Source organism: Puma concolor, chromosome A2 (assembly GCF_028749965.1).
Source record: "Puma concolor isolate L17-30 chromosome A2, mPumCon1.1.hap2, whole genome shotgun sequence".
Lineage (NCBI taxonomy): Eukaryota > Metazoa > Chordata > Mammalia > Carnivora > Felidae > Puma > Puma concolor.
This window is the reverse complement of record NC_141668.1, coordinates 171,197,045-171,202,829: the sequence shown is the minus strand read 5'-3', so window position 1 is coordinate 171,202,829 and position 5,785 is coordinate 171,197,045.

Sequence of the window (5,785 nt, the reverse complement as noted above, 5' to 3'; positions counted from 1 at the left end):
TCCAAAGGCCGTTTTCTCGAGGGGGCGCTGTGGGCGACGCTGCCGGGGGCGAACCCGCCCCGGGCCTCCCCGCACCGCAGGGGAAGGTGGGGTGGGGGCGGCCCCCCAACCAAAATGCTGCACCAAAGCCTGGGCCGGCGGGCACAGCCCCGCGGCGGTTCCCGCGGCACCTGCTCGCGGGGCCGCGTCCAGGGCCCGGAGCCCGGGGGGCGGCCCCCCTGCTTGGCGCCCGGGCCCGGGGGGGGGGGGGGGGGGGTGCGTGGGCGCCTTTGCGTCCGCGCTCCGCGCTGCCGGCCGAGCAGCGGGAGACAAGCGCCTTAAAGCCCCGTCCCAGCCCCGCGGGTGCGTTCGGGGCCGGGCAGCCCCCGTGGCGGTGCGGCTCTCGCGGGTCCCCGCGTGGGTCGCGTGGCGCCGCTGGGGGCCGAGCAGCCGCGGACGGCCCGGCGGTGGTGTGTATGTCCAGGTCTTGCTTTACACGGTGTACAGAAGCGGCACTTCGGTTTCTTCGGCGCTTCCTGGAAGCCATAGGATTTAGGGGCTTTTTTAAAAAAATAAAGGAAAATGAAAGCACTCTCGGGTGTGGTGTCCGGTGTTTCCAGGAGGCCCGGCTGGCGGTATCGCAGCTTCCCTCCCCGGGGAGGGGACAGGCTAAGAGGCGGTGACCCTCCTGCTGGGGAGAAAGGGATGGTCGGAAGCAGTACCACTGAGCTCCGATCGGTGTCCGAGTTCGGTGCGCTTCTGCCTGGGGGCTGCGGGCACAGCTGTTCACCAAGATGAGAGTCAAGGACAGGTCACCTCGGGTCTGGCTCCACACAGGTGCATCTGAAACCCTAACGGGATGGCTTGATTTTGGAGGAGAAACGGGGGGGGGGGGGGGCAGCTGCATCTGGCTGGGTCTCCAGTGCACCCACCAGACAGGGTGGGACACCCCAGGACAGTCTCACAAGTGGCCTTCAATGCGGCATAGAGGGAGAGTGATCTTCTTGGTGGATGCTGTGGACTCAATGTGTCCCCCACATCCATATGTTGACACCTACTCCCAGTGGGATGGGACAGTGTCAGGGACGGGGCTTTTGCGAGGTGACGAGGGTCAGGTGAGGCCATGAGGGTTTGACACCCCCCCCCCACCCCGGTGGGATTAGCACCCTTGTTCAGGGGTCTAGGAGCCATGTGGCCAGAAGCAAAGGGAGTGAAGTGAACTCTGAGCAAAGCTAGGACGTGGTCCTCACACTACATGGCGGAGAGTGTGACCAGGGGAAATCCAGCCTTCCCAGGGAGGGAACTGGAAAGCTGAAGAAGTTGGCAAGGCTTGCTCCCAGCGGCATTTGAAGAAATTTGGGGAAATCCTCTTGGATCAGAAATTCAAAACCTGAGGACGGAAATGGGCAAAGACTGCCAGTGGAAACAGCCTGAATTCGGGAAGGGAAGGACTCCGGAAACGGGGAGTAAGTCGCAGGGTGCCCAGGGCCCCGGAAGATCTGCCGGAGGGCGGGGAGGCAGGAGGATGAGACGAAAGGAGAGGAGGTGCGAGTGGCCACGCGTCGGGGGGCAGGCAGAGGTGGGGGAAGCCCGGCCGCGGAGGAACAGCACGCCAGCAGAGCCCCGGAAGAGGCAAAGCGGAGCTCGTGTTTAAACACCGCTGTTGGAGGAAACTTTCCAGACAGAGGAAAAGCCCCGAAACGCCACGCCGAACGGGCCCCTTGGAAGCGCACGGAACGGCCACCTCTGAGGTATCGTCTAGTAAAATGACTCCGTCGTAAAGATGACATGGTCCTCGAGGCCTGCAGGCAAGAAGACAGAGTGATCCACCGGAGCATGAGGATTCAGCCGTGAGACTTTCCGAACCGGCACATGGTGCGAGGCACGCGGGCAGCAGCCTCTTGTAAAGTGAGCCGGGCGTCCGCGTGCCGCCAGGCTGTCCTTCAAGCGTCAAGGTAGGAGAAAGCCCCAGAAGCTCACGCCCAGAGTCACAGTCCTGTGCGGGCTGGCCTGGGGGCGGGGAGGGGGGGGGGGGATGCGCTGCGGCCGCAGGCAGACCTGTGCGCATACACATGTCCACCTGAGACGGAGAGGAAGAAGCACAAATAACACAACCGTAGGCTCCAGACTCACAGCGGAGACCGGCACGAGCCCTGTGGTGTCGGGTTCGAGCCAGAGGGCTCAGCTCAGACTGGGCCCCGTAATATGTAAGCAGGGAGATAAACGCAAAAACAGACGTGCGGCTGCGCGCTGACCTGCACACGTATTTCCCGTTTCACTGACCCCTCTCTTTGTGCTCTTCTCGCCATTTAGCTTACTTCGGACAAGTGTCACAAGCCCACAGTTCCCAGGCGTGGTATTTGTGTTACATGATTATCTGTTGAATACGCTTTCGTGTACACGTATCCATAGACACGTGTGGTCCACACGCTGACTCCGCAGTACTCTTCATCCTTGCCCACTGGAGATGCCATCCGGGGGCCTCTCCTTTCAGCCTGAAGAGTCTTTAATTAATTTTTTGTCGTGTGGGTTTTTTGGGCAACGAAGCGTCTCGGCTTCTCGCCTGAAAAATAGCTTTATTTTGCCGGCACTAACGGTGGGTGTTTTTTGTTGGAAATGGAATTTTAGGTTGGCAGGTGCATTCATTTTTTTGTGTGCATGTGGGTTTGTTTTTTGTTTTTTTTTTTTGCCTTCCAGCATATTTAAAAAAATTTTTTTAAGTTTATTTTGAGAGAGAGAGAGCAAGTGTGAGCAGGGGAGGGGCAGAGAGAGAGAGAGAGAGAGAGAGGATCCCAAGCAGACTCCATGCTGCCAGCGCAGAGCCCAACGTGGGGCTCGGACCCACAAAATGCAAGATCGTGACCTGAGCCGAAGTCGAGAGTGGGACGCTGAACGGACTGAAGCTGCCAGGCGCCCCTTGTTGCCTTCCAACATTTTCAAGACCTCGTCCGGTTGTTTCTGACGTAAGGTGAGTTGCCATCGTTGTTCCCTTGAAGGTTGCGTACCTCTTTGCTTGTAAGACTGCGTGTGTAAGTTACTTGGCTGTGATGTGTGGTTTTCTTCGGATTTATCGTGCAGGGCGTTTGTTGAGCTCCTTAGATCTGTGGGTTGTGTCTTTCGTCAGTTCTGGGAGATTCCCTACTGTTAGCTCATACGTGTTTTTCCACAGCTTCTCTCTCCCCCAGGACTCTGGTTATCGACATGTAGGACCGTCTCATCTGACCCCGAGGGTCTCTGACACTCTGGGGATTTTGTTTGATTTTGCGGTTTTCCTTTTTGTTTATTTTTATTTATTTTTATCTTTATTTTTGAGAGAGAAAGAGTGTGAATGGAGGAGGGGCAGAGAGAGAGGGAGACACAGAATCCGAAGCAGGCTCCAGGCTCCGAGCCATCAGCCCAGTGCCCGACTCAGGGCTCAAACCCACGGATTACGAGATCACGACCTGAGCCAAAGTCGGTGCTCAACCGACTGAGCCCCCAGGTTTCTATTCTTCCCTTGTGCCTCCAGTTCGGCCGGTCCTGATGTGTCTTAGACTTACGGGTCCTTTTCCGTTTTGCTCTGTGTGCTTTCAAGCTATCCGGTGCAGTCTTCTCCGGTATCTCGTACCTTCTAGAGGCCCCGCTCGTGTCTGAAGCCTGTTTCTCCGCGAATCCTCCCAACTCTTCACCTCGGCCTCGTCGTCTTCTCCGTTCTTTTAACAGGTCCACAGCAGCCACCCGACGAGCCTTGACATCTCACCTCGGCGTCCCGTCCCCCGTAGGTCCGCTTCTCTTAGCGGCTTTTGCTCCTCTTGGCTGCAGGTTACATTTTCCCCCTTCGCACGTCTCAGAATTGCTGTTGCGCTCCAGCATCATGCGTGACAGAGGAGGACCCCCCCCTTCCCGGACCGGCTGGACCAGGGGGTTGGGCCGCTGGTGAGACTGGGTTTCTACCTAGCTTCAGCTCACCTCCAGTTTGCACGTCTTGAACTTGGTTCCTGTCTTGAGCTGCCTTGCTTGGGGGAGGGGTTATTTTTTTTTTTAATGTTTTTTTTGAGAGCGCACATGTGAGCTGGGGAGAGGGAGAGAGAGAGGGAGAGAGCGAGAACCCCGAGCAGGCTCCGCACTGTCAGCGCAGAGCCTGATGCGTGAGATCGTGACCTGAGCCTCAATCGAGAGTCGGCGCCGAACCGACTGAGGCGCCCAGGCGCCCCTTGAGCTGCCGCGTTTCTGTTGTCAGCCCCGAGTTGTAGCGGGGGCTCTGATTCCAGGCACGGGGAGACCACAGACTTCGCTCTGCCTCTCCACCCGCATCAGCAGCCAAGCGCGAAGCAAAATGCCAAGGGAGGAAGAAAGCCTGCCGTGTTTCGAGCCCCTCCAGGTTCCAGGTCTTTGTGCCGCCGCTTCCCTTTTGTCAGAGAACGCCCTGCCCGCGGCACACCCCACTCGGCGAGTGCTTCCGGGGGTGGCCTGCCGGCCCGTTCATCTGGCAGTGGCTTTTCCCCTGAAAACCCAGCTTCTCTCCACGGCCTGGCATCCACGTCCCTTTGATGGGTTTACAATTAAATATTTCTTTTACGTTTTCTTTTAAGTTTAGGGTTTTCATTGTGGTCTGATGCATGCGTACAATATGAAATAATTAGCCCGACGTTAACTATCGGGGTAACAAACACACCCGCCACCTCAGAGCCGACCACGTGTGCATACGGTGAGAACACCGGGTCCGCTGTTAGTCCTCAGGCATATGGGGTAGCAGTGACTGTGGCCGGCAGGCTGTCCGCTGTAGCCCCAGAACGTGCGCGCCTTGCAACCGAAACCCGTACCCCACGACTGGCACCTGCCCGTCTCCTCCACCCCTGGCCGCCGCCGTGCTCTCCGCCTCCGTGAGTTCTGATGTCCTTTCAGATTCCACGTGTGAGAGGTCATATGGCCCCTGCCTCTGTGTGCATAGCGCCATGCACATTGTTGCAAAGGGCGAAGCTTTTCTTTTTATAAAAAAAAGGGCTGAATATTACACATTTTCTTCATCCATCCTTGACACTTGGTTTCCATGTCTGGTCAGCAGGGCTGCACTGAACTTGGGAGTACAGATGTTTGGGACACTGATGTCATTTCCTTCGCATGTATACCCAGAGGTGGAATTGCTGCATGTTATATATATATAAATTTTTTAACTTTTTAAGTTTATTTAGAGAAAGCGTGAGGAGGGCAGGGGCAGACAGAGGGAGAGAGCAAGAGGATCCCAAGCAGGCTCCAAGCCATCAGCACAGAGCCCGATGAGGGGCCCGAACTCACGAAACCATGAGATCGTGACCTGAGCCAAAACCGAGAGTCAGACGCTCAACTGAGCCACCCAAGCACCCCCGCATCATGTATTTCTATTTCAAATTCTTGGGGGCGCCTCTAAGACTGTTTTCATTGGCCGCACCTGTGTATGGCTCTGTAGTGCATTTTAAGTTTATTTTGAGAGAGAATGTAGGCAGGGCAGGGGCAGAGAGAGAATCCCAAGCAGGCTCCACACTGTCAGCACAGAGCCCAATGCGGGGTTCGGTCTCACAAACTGAGAGATCATAACCTGAGCTGAAATCAAGTCGGACGCTCAACCAATTGAGCCACCCAGACGCCCCCATCTTGTCTTTAACCAGCTAAAGTTATGGCCTGCTGCAGTGGTCTATGTTCTAACCAGAAGTCACCCCTCTTACTGTGTCCTCAAGGTCTATAGGGTCTGTAGCGCTGTCCCCTTTTCGATCTTGACATCGCTCTTGGGTTTTCGCTCTTTAAAATATATTTGTTGTTGTGATTTCATCAAGGAACCAGCTAATGGTTT